The sequence below is a fragment of the Falco peregrinus genome, chromosome 3 (assembly GCF_023634155.1).
Source record: "Falco peregrinus isolate bFalPer1 chromosome 3, bFalPer1.pri, whole genome shotgun sequence".
Classification (NCBI taxonomy): Eukaryota; Metazoa; Chordata; class Aves; order Falconiformes; family Falconidae; genus Falco; species Falco peregrinus.
This window is the reverse complement of record NC_073723.1, coordinates 35,351,528-35,363,523: the sequence shown is the minus strand read 5'-3', so window position 1 is coordinate 35,363,523 and position 11,996 is coordinate 35,351,528.

The window sequence follows — 11,996 nt, the reverse complement described above, 5'->3', positions numbered from 1 at the left end:
CATCTGAGTATCTCCAAGGATGGAGATGTGTGGGCTTGTGACCCAGTTATTTCAACAGTTAGATGCTTTTGCTGAAGCTGAAGAGACGTGCTTGTTAGCAGTCACAAATGCTAAAGTTTTTCCTGAAATTGTGTATGTATGCCAGAACTTGCTCTGAAAGGGGGCAGCCCTACTCTTTGCATAATGAGTATATCTTATGAGTACTCCTATAGTTATAAAATATGAGAGCCTCAAATTTTAACCCTGTATCTTGACAACTGTGATACCCTGACTACTAGGTAATCAGACTGTCGGAGGAGTGGTAATCTCATTGCTACCTGTACAGCTTAAATAGCCCCCAGGCTGGTACATGATGGAGAATGTGAACTTCTGGCTATGGTGAACTAATGGCTATGGTAAACCCTCAAAACCCCTGCGAAGTTCTGACCACCACTGCAATAAAATCTTTCATATCTCATGCTCAGTCGCACTTCAAGGTTGCTCCATAAAGGAACAGCAAAGACAATCGACATCAGCCATATATTTATCATCTTGTTTGCACGAGCCTGTTTACCTGGCACGTTGCCATGTTTGCCTTTGCTGAATATGAATTACTTTTGTATTCAGCCAGACAATGCAAGCTGGTGTTCATAAATCATATACATGGTGTACAGTTAGAGCCTGCTCTATGTGTTGCCTGTGTGGTCTACCAGGGAAGACTCTTCTTAATTGGTTGTTCTTTTTTTTCTTTCTTTCTTCTAAGAAACCACCTTAGAGAACCGCCTCCCAAAATCCTCACAAAACCCCCTCTCCAGTGTAAAATGGTACATGGGCTTATCACAAATACACACTTTGCAGCTAGACTCTTGTGGAATGGATAGCCTTCTCAAGGAAGACATATATATTAAGGCCAATCCAGAAATGAAAAAACGATTTCCTTGGCATTCATGATCAATTTCCTGAACAGTGAGTTTAATTAAGATAAAGATGAATGGAACCATCCAGTTCTCCCTGACCTCTATTCTCCTCCACTATCTGCCTGTATGAAGAAGTTATAATTAGGTCTTGCCATTGTTCCACAGCAGACATAAAACACGCATTCTAACATCACACTCGGACCTGTTTCAACTGAAAAAGTTTATGAATTCATAACAAAAAAAAAAAAAAAAGACCACTTTGATCATGGAATGGAAGATGTTCCACTGCAGGTAATTGTGTTACTGACAACGAGGAAGCTTTGATTAAAGTGGAATTTGTTTTGGGGTGGGGAGGGGAAAGGCAGCTAGTGTGTTAATTTGAAGTCATTGTAAGATACTCAGCCGGCACTTTGATGGGGGAAAGGGAGAAACACGTTCACTTGCAAACTGTTCATTTTGCACAGTTTGTGATCTTGTCTCGCACTTGTCTGCCAACTCCATGTGTTGGAACATTTTATGATTTCTCCACTGCTATTTCTAAGGGGTGGATGTGTCCTAGATTGACATGGGCGGGTAGACTGTGATTAGAGATGTTCCCTGGGAGATTAGATAATAATGCCCTGCATGGAGTCAGCAATATTTATAGAAGTCCAGATAGTTTATAGAAGAGTATCATTCACTAAATGACAGCTTTAGGTTTTTCTAACTCTTCAAAGAAATGCCCTGCAAGCAACAGCTGTGTCAAATCTAATATCATAGAAACAACCAGTGATGGAAGTACAGGCAGTGGCTTTATTAAAAAAGTTCCCATGGACCCTCTAACGTCAGCCACTTCCTCTCCAAACATAGCATCTCATACAGTCATGTAGAACCTGATGGCAGTTGCTTACGCTGAGGGTTTCTCCATTTTAAGTCTATTTGGCAACTGGATGCTCCACTGCTGTCCCCCTTCCTCTTTCAGGATGATGGTAAAGGGCTGTGCTGCCTGGACACCACCGACGGTTCGCTCAGGCTGTGAGACTCCCCAGCCACTGACTTCCTAAGGGTACGAGTGCAAAGGACACATGTTTGAAGACACCACGGCTCCATACCAAACAGTGAGAGATAAAATGACAAAACTTTAAAGGGAACCCTGACTAATTTTAGACCACATCTTGCTCTTTTTTTTTTCTTTTTTTTTTTTTTTTTATCCAAACCACAAACCAAAACTATTTTGGGTATGTCCCCAGCTCATTGTGGATTACAGTGTAGTGATTCTCCAAGCTGTCATGTTCATCCAACATCGAGGTCTTCAGGATGCTCACTTTAGTTCAGAGCTCAAAGCAACATAGCTATGTTGCCTGAGCTGATGGACCCAGATTCTTAGCAGGGCTCGATGTGTTAGCACACTTAGCATGGTGCAGCTGTGTTGCCTCTGATCCCTGAATAGAATCAGTTTTGTCCAGTGAGGATGCCAATGCAATGCAAAATATTAAACAATAAAAAGATATCCTCAGGACATTTTGAAAAAGGCAAGCCCTGTTTTTATAAACTCTTGCATGGTATGAGGCATGGCATATATGTATGATAAGGCAGTCACTGCTGTTTTGAACTCACACCTTGAGACAAAGAAATGCACTGAGACAATATGCAATAAACAAGTAATTGGAGAAGACAGATGGATATTAACTACATATTTTTCCTGAGGGGTAGGTTTTATGAGTCTTGTGACATCACTCAGTTCAAGGACCTGGAAAATATGCTGCAAAGTGCTGGCTGCCTTCTGTCTGGGAAGCCTCGAGATAAAACAGGGGAAGAGTTTGTGAGGCACTTGGGTGCTTTGGACCAGGGTTAACACAGGTAGAGATCTTTCTCTGTATGCAGCAGCACCTCGCAAAGGGTGTCTCTGAGAGGCCCAACAGACAGGCCAAGGCTGACAGGTTTCACAGAATGCAGAGCTAGGCTCTCTTCTGGACGCTGATCTGCTAGCCCAGAGGCCAGGTCTGAAGGTTCAGCTCACTCCAGTAAGGTGCACTGAAGTTCATCAATGTGAGGAGGGGAACCCATGACCAGTGAAGGTTCCTCTTTGCTGATCATGTGCCACCTCCACATACAGAGGAAAAAGCAGGCTGGTGTAAGGATTCATAGGATCTTTTCTGCCTGTCCCACTGCTGGGCCTCCTCCAGTGCACCTAAGCAGGGAAGGACAATGGAAGCACAGTGCCCTTTCCAAAGTGAAGAGGGAAGGGTAGCCAATGATCCTGGTTTTGCAAAACTGTGTAGCAGCAGAATACTTTTGGGGAGTTACTCAAAAGTCAGGGAAGAACTTCCCCTTTCCTCTGCCTAAATTCCTCTTCAACCAGCTGACTTGAACTTCATACAAGAAGAAGAAAATAAGACTATTTAATAGGATGATACTCACATCAAGTGATGCAGAATATTGTAATTTGGATGATGCATCTTTATACCACTTTATTAATTGTATTTCTTCCAAAAGTCACTATAAATAGCCTAATTGCATTAATCTCAAATGACAGTCTTAAATAATATATTCCATAAATCAAAATCAAAACCAAAAGACCTCTAGCTACTTGCACTGAACATGTCTTTTGGTTGTATTAGTGATTGATAACTATGCCCTGAGAAGGAAAATAGAAATATTAAAGAAAACAAGAGCAGCATTTTGCAGAAAAATAAGAGAAAAACAAGGTTTGAAAAAAACACCATCCTCAGAATCTGTTTCTGGGAGACATTTGAAAGGACAGCATTTTGCATATCAGCTTAAAAGAGGGTGGTAAACATCATTTCCTCCTACTCTCTGTAGAAGTGCATCAGAGTATCTTAAATACTTTCTGACTAGTAATGGAGATCATACCCAGACGGCATTTTGAAAATGAAGTATTTCAACTGATTTTTGGAGACATAAACAAGCATTCAATGAGTGATAAGCCTACAGATATAAAATGCAGCAGTTTCAGAATGAGTAAAATGCCCCTCATGTGACTTCTTAAATATCATCTTCTGCTCTGCCTTTTCTAATGTTCTCCCTCTCTAGAGTGTGGGAGAAGCAATATAAAAAATTAAGGCCTGATCATGAAAACTTTCATGTGACTAATCACTGACATGAGTAATCATATCCGTTATTTGAAGTTTAACGGGCTTGACACACTCCTGCCCAGGAAAGGCCATTCTCCTTCCATGACAAGTGGAGTTGGGAGGCTGAAGGCCTGAAAGGTCAGGTGTCTTGTTCCTTTGGATTTCAGTTTAGGGATTTATCCTGAGGAATAGTGGGAAGGGGACAGGATGGAGGAATCAGCTGTAGTAAAGGTGGCTAGAGGAAAAGTTCTTCATTTTTCCTCCAGCTTCACAGGAGTTCCCCAAAGAAGTGAAGTGGAACAAGAGCTGTGCTACTTCCATTAGCACAGCATGTGCATGGAGGGTTGTTTTCAGGCCTTGTACTCCAGGTGCCGGTTTTAAGTTGACAACCACTGTAGTGGCTACAGGACAAGAAAACCATGAATGGTGGTGCAAGCTTCTGCTTTTCAAGGCTGACAGAGTGCCCCATAGAATCAACAGAGAGGTCACCAATGAAGCACTGTATAACAGGTGGTCTCTGCATGGCCTCAGACTCCATTAGGACCTTGACTTTCTGAAATCTCACAAGCTCACAGTCTAGCAGGTAGTGAGGTAGATGTAGCCATGCTGAAATCTCTTTCTCCATTTGTCACTCCAGAGATGGCCTCTGTCTGAGTGAGACTGAGCTGGGCTGGTGGGACTGTTCATGTGAAGAAAGCTGGCCATGATCTTAAGCGATTTGCAGGAACCAGCTCAATTTCTGTTCTATTTCCATCTGGTTATCTAATCCTTGTAAAGTCACCAGGTGAAAGGAAATGTCAGATCATTCCTATGTGAAAATCCTTTCTTATTTCTCAGAGGATTTTGCAAGCACTGAGCAGTTATCTAGGTTAAAGGAAGTGAGGGGACTATGAAAATATCTTTGCCTTTCAGAAGGAAAAATAGCAAACGAAAGAAGCTGAAGCTTGTGGAACATTGAGATGATTTTCATTTTGAGAAATAATGTCAGTGTAATAATGACCTGGTCTGTCATGCAACTGCCATACTGTGTTTAATATTAAAGTTATATGATAATAGCAAAATATATGAATAATGTTTTGATAGACCCTGGGCCTCATATCTAAATGCTGCAATATGTCTTGCTGCATGATAAATGTCAACCCCAATTCACGAGAAGGAAAAGCCTTTCTTCCTTCAGCATGTTATGTTTTCAGTAATGTAAACCTTTGAAGAAGTGTTTATTTTTGTCATTCTGAGACCATTTGTCTTAGACAGGATATGAAATAGAAAACCAATATACCAGTTATCACCCAAAACAAATAATCCACATCAAGCCAAACAAAATATTTTGTTATTTAGTTAGAAGTTGCTTTATCTTTGTCTTTGACCATTTGCACTTTCATCAGGACTGTACCTTTTGAAGTGTTCTCTACTAATAACAGGGAAAAACTGGGTCATATGTCTGCTCCAGAAGAAAATACCCTGCGTTTCAGACACCATACATTTGCTCATAGTTGCTTACAGGAACTAGAGATTCCCACTAGGCTTGAAAAAAAAAGCTTTATTAAAAGATGTTTCAAGGACTCAGATGACGCTAATTGCCCAAGAGGCACAGGGAGCCAAGTAAAAAGCAGGTCTGTCATAGGCAGCCATCACACCTAGTCATTGTGTTCCCTGTGACTGAAGAGCTGATGACACCAGACTCTTAGGAAATTCAGCACCTGCAAGCTTGATGAGGTAAGACAGCAAGTTTAATCTGCATTTAATGAACAATTCAGGAATAACTTTAAAAGCCTACCTTTAAGGTAGCATGGTGTTGACAGAAATAGGTACACGCTCTATGCACATCTTGTGACCTAGTTAATTATGGGTTTCTGAAAAAGCTATTACACTTCTTCCATGCAGTTTCAAAATCTGTTGTTTGCTTGTTCTGCCAGCTAAGAAGAGCTAGCATTTTGTTAAAACTTAGGCTACTGTGAAAGCAAAGGCTAGAAAATAATGAGAGAAAAAGGAAAACTGACTAAGCTTGTTATTTCTGCAGTGCAGTGTAGGCAGACAGATATTTATGCCTCCATGGAGCCCCAGTGTTATTAGTGTGTATTCACAGCAGTGTCTGCTAATCAGTAAGAGGATTCTGAACTGCGTTAGTCCAAACACCCCAAGTAAAAAGTGCTAAAGACACACAAGTAAATGCAAAGAAATAACATGGTCAAATCTAAAATGAAGAGTAGGACATTTTCATTCTTTTTAATCGTGATAGCATTGTCTCCTAAGATAAGGAAAAATAACAATTTTGTTTTGAGAGGTGGTTCTTAGATATATTATTTTTCAACTACAAATCATTTGTGAATGTTGGCAACACTGCAAAACATCACAAAGGGAAAACTATATTGACATAACATCATCAAGGTATTGGTCTTTCTTGCAGTTTGAAAACCCTCCAGCAACTTCCTTCTGATTTAACAGGAAAAAATTGCTCAGGCATATCTAAAGCTGACTATATGTCAGACAGTAGGGAAGTGAGCTGTTCAAGAGGCAGATAATTATCAGTCACATTTCTCAGGCTTTTCTTAGTACCTTGTTCATTCTGTCCTTCATTCAGCAGGTACCACAGATGCTTTTCTCCCTGCACCTTACTTCAGGTCTCATACAACAACCCTCACTTTCCCAACTCGCACAGCCTCCAGCACTTGCCTCCATCCTCAGTTAGGACACCAGTATGGTGATCTAGACCTACCACATACTCTCAGTATGGATTCCCATCTCATGTTCCTTATCTCAAAAATACAGAGCCTGGGATAACCAGGGCACTGTGAAACAGCAGTTGAACTCTGTGTGACAAGAAAAAAGCTACTGCCAAAGCAATATAATGCAACCTACGGCAGAGCAACTGAGAGACAGCAACCTGCTCTTTTGTCATGGTTAGCAGATTATGATTCTCCTGTTTGTTTTGCTCCGGTTTTCTGTTTTTCTGTCTAACTGAGTTTCTTTAGTGCTCTGTACAGCAGTGTGGATAAAATCAAAGCGTTTGGAATAGCTATTACCTGCATTTTACAATGGAGGAAATAAAAGCAAACACAAATAAAAGTGTTCTCCAAAGTCATACTCTGTACAATCAGAAATAAAACCCAAGGCTTATACATTAACTATGAGCCTATTCTTACTTCCCAGCAGTCAGAAATGAGCTACTGATTACAAGCGCAATAGAGACATGCTTGAGAGAGTGAGGGCTCCCAGCCCTTTGAAGCAGCCAAGGGAATCTAGGTTAGACCCAGATAGTAGCACCACCACCCATGAAGCCTCTTCTTTAAGCAGTCAGCCTTGCATCACAGAGCTTTTCTCCTGCACGCTGCTGTATATACCACCAGACTGGTGATGACTATGACTCAAGATCTCTGCAGACTTTTAAGGTTGAAAATATCCTCAACAGCTTCAGTTCTTGCAAGGCATTTTAAGACGTAAATGAAACCTGCTGCAACAAGCCCAGTCTGGATATGCAGAGTTGACAAAAGTGGCACACTGTGCAGTATTTCTGTTATAAATCCTCCATTCCAAGGGACCGAACTGCAACTGTAATTAATCACTGCAGGGATGGAGCTAGGCAGGAGAGCGCTGCAGACAAGTACATATTATTTTTCTTTCAGCAAATCTGAAAATATTGCAGGTCTGTGTGAAACACCGGGCAGATTACTCCAGGGCCTTGAGCTTATTTCATTTTCCACGTTAATAAAAATAAATTTAGCAGCAAAAACTGGCATACAACTGGGATTCGCATCAATGAAATTTCACCAAATAAAAATGCTACGACCGAATTAGAGCCTGACTACCTCTGTTTGCATGTCTCAGTCAAAAGTCCTTTATTTAGCCCCCTCAGTTATGAGTTCTGTAGGGGTTTTTTGCACACAAAATCTAAGCTTTTTCACATGACCATAAACTACACCAATGCCACAGAATTCCTTCACAGACAGCCATTTGTGGTGCTTTGTGAGTTTGGGTTTTAAAATGTGGTCTGGAAATGCATACACCTTGAAGTCAATTTTATGACTGTGGCTCTGTGTCTGCTCCAGCTCCTGCTGGTGTTTTTGGAAGGAACTGTACTGTCAATTATGTCTGTCAATATGTTTTTCAGTGTTTTTTTCCACTTAACCCTTGCTGGTCATCTGTAACTCCTTCATCTAGACGACCTAGCTAAACTTCTTCCTACAACCACAGCATCAAGAAAAAGAAAAACATTAGAAGATACTCTGCACCCAGTTCAAACCTGTTTCCCAAGGAGACGGCATGCAGATTCATGTGAGATTTCATTCTTAATTGTTCTGGATAGAGAGAAAAACTCTGGCAAGTGGACTGATGGCAAAATAACCATGAGACAAATGCAACCCAGATGGTGTAAGCACAAGAGACACTTGATCTGTTGTATGGCGCATAATCAGACACTGTGGAAGAAGGTGATGGTCGACTTTGTGATTATTTATAACACGTCAAGATAGACCCTGGAACTGAAGCAACCACAGCCTCTGATAGGTGCTATACACTATGGACATCAGCAGCTGTAACCATGCACCAACAAGTCTTCTATCACTGTTAATGTGCTGTTTGTTTCATTTTATAGAAGACTAAGTGTCACAAGTCATGTTCCTTATCCCTTTTCTTTCGATAAAGCTCAAGCTTTGTTCAACAGGTTCATAGCACCCAATGAAAACTCAGTAATTCACATTTTATCTATTCAAACTGAAGGGCTTGTTCTAATTGGGACTCTGGCAGTGTCACTCCTAATACTTTCTTATGCTAAAATATTTTAAGTGTTCATCCATTAACATGTGCTGAAGAAAGCTTGGAGTTTATAAACTTTAAAGGGATATTATGCATTATACCTCTTTTTTTTTTTTCATTTAATGCTCGATACCTGGGCTTATTATTGGCTAGGCTATGGTTTCATCATCGCACTGAAAGCAGTAGAAGAATAACATACACTAGAGAGAGTGTTTAATATATGTAAGTTATACAATAAAAGCTCTGGAATATAGCAAACCAAGCACAGAGGCACCAACTCAAGAAAGAAAGATGGCAATTAACTGCATTACTTTAAGTAACTGACAGGAAATTTGCTACCCTGAGATTATTCTTTTTGGCCATAAAGATAAAACATTATCGTGTTCTGAAAAACTCAGGACACTAACTTTCAGCAGTTCCTCAGTACTTGATGGTGTTCATCCTAGAAATCAAGAATACAAGTACAAAGGACCTTCATATGCTATCAGTGTTTAAGAGGTTGCCATTGACTCCAGTAGGAAATCTGTTCTAAAACCAGATAGTATTGTATTGCTCAGTGTATTGAGCTGATAACAAAATAGGTAATTTATCGTTGAAAGTAACTACTTTTTTCCATACTACTTGTCCTTATCTCTTAGAAAATGCACAGGCTGAAGTAACTGCTGAACTGGGGTTTGGTCATGAGCAATGGAGTCTTGTAGCCCCTGCTGAAAGTTACTAACTTAAATCCAATCAAAATAGAAAAAACAGTAAGATGAGAAAAAAATATTGTTTGTTGCCCAGACAGGCAATGGAAAACATTTTTTGTCATCTTACTGTTTTGCAGTGTCCTCTTTATCACTGTAGACTAATACCTATAATCGCATTCAACTTTAATTCAAATCTATGGTGACGATTCCTGAGGTGGTATGGGGACTGAGGTTCTAATCAAGAATTCATTACAGTAAGCAGACTTGTGTCCTCGCCCTGCATGAACATGGAGAGAGGTTCAGCGCCTGCTTTCTTGAGGTGAACATAAAATCAATTTCTAACAATACCCTTTGCTCTCAGAATCCCGTTCAGACTTCATGGACAGTGAAGCTTTCCAAGATTAGGTCTAGTATCTTCCGCTAGTACTACACTAAAACCAGTTTCCAGGTTTTCATAGCAAAAAGTGGTGGGAGTAAATTACTCTCTGTAAAATTGAACGTGATGAGGCATGTGAGGGCTTTTAAAAGGGCTTTGAATCATCTTAGTCATCTTCCCACTTTCCCCACTGTTTGGCAAAGGGTACAAGACGTCTCTCATTTCTAAAGGTCTGTTGCAGGCTGCCTGCTATTGCTTGTGATTCAGCCTCCTTTTTGCAGACATTTTTTTTGCAGCCTACACAGCAGGAAGGCTGTGAAACAACTTCAGTTCACTCAGTCTCCCAGACCTGAAGTTGATTGGCAATTTTCAGAAATCTATCACTGCAGAAATCATTAAAAATCTCAGGGATGTTGTAAAGGATTTGCTTAATTTTGCTACAGGAATAAAAAGCCCTAACAAAAACAACAAAAAACCCCACCCCAACCAAGTAATACAAGGTCAATCAGCCTATATTTGCCCGTATTTCTCTTTATTTCTCTTTCATACTCAGCAGTGGTGAGAATGATTGTTAGAACTAGTAGCTCTAGCAACCGCAACCATCAGGTTGAGAGCTGACTAACAGTATCTCAAGGTATAGCAACTTTACTCACAGTAGCAAAATGTAGTAGTATAGTAAACAATTTATAGGTTTTTTTTCTCCGTCATTTTTTCTGCAATTAAAACCCCCAAACATAAACCATTACATAGGGCCTAAATATATGGGGTTTTTATCAATTTGGGCAATCAGCCCTGCGATGGTCATAACGCTTCCACCTGCAAGAAGAAAGGGATGTTTTCTTTGGATGTTTCAAACAATGTAGATTTTCTGGTTATGGGCAAAATGAATTAATATAACACATTTGGAATCATTTTGGTCCAGCTAGAAACAAAAGTATCACTCAATGGCTTACTGTGAATTTACTGGGATATATTTATCCATTATAATGTTCTGGAAGTACTTATTAGTTTGATTATGTTAATATTTCATTTTGGTTTTGCCAGATGGAGGTTCAGACATGCAATATTTCCTGAAGCTAATACGGGATACACCAGAGTGGGGACTGAGACACTGTCTCCATGGTTCATTGGAATAGAAAACTTCTGCCAGCCACAGAAGTGAGAGAGAATTGTGGTGTTTTAATGAGAGGGATTGTACTCATGTTTAGAATGAAACAGAGGTTCTATTGCAATTTTCAAGAGAATAACACTCATAGTTTTATGGGAGTAGTGACAACTACTGGATACCTAAGTTTTGTAACTTTTCTTCTTTGACTTAGCACATAAATGAAGATATACATGCCCATGCTGTCTACAGTAGCTCAACATATAATTGTAAGTCTTACATAAATCAGCACAAAAAAATGTCTACTTCTAGAAATGGAATAATCACAGAATGAAATGGACACTACAGATTGCAGCTCAAACAAACATAATGGACGTTAAATAACTGCAAGTTTTGCTAGTATTGCTCATTACATTTGTTTTTAAATTCCTAATATATTGGGCATTCATATAAATATGCTTCAGATATTTTGAAATTTTGTCACATATATTACACCATGAGTTACACTTTTGGGGTCCCTGTACTCCCAGTCTGGAATTTTAATTATTCTTTTTATTGACCTTGGAAATCCTCTTATGTGCTTTAGGCAGTGTCTACAAAGGTCAGCCTCTCACTCAATCAAATTAACATCTTTTGTTCTGTTTTGAAGCTTAGAACATTTACATCTTAAAGACAGCTACATCATCAATCCTGAGGCAATATCCCAGTGAACACACCCTCTACATCCATTATCTTTGGGGGCTGGGAAGGGTGAAAGGGAAGTTATTTGCCTTCTGTGGTCTAATTCTACCTGAGCTTCATACACACAGGATGCACCATCCCTTGCCCCTGACCATCAGGCAGAACAGAAGCAGATGTCGGAGAGCTGTGTTTCACAGCTGATCACACAATATAAACTAATCTAATCTCTAGTCTGGATTCTGAACCAGGGCTATATTTTGACATGGCCAAAACTCACTGACCTATGAGATCTGCTCTATGAGACTGGACAAAACATTCTGGGGGAGAATGGGGGAATGCCCCCCCCCCCCGCCCCAACCCAGATGACTGTATACTGCCATTTAACTACTTGATTCAGCACCTACATCCAGACAGTCCCAAGCG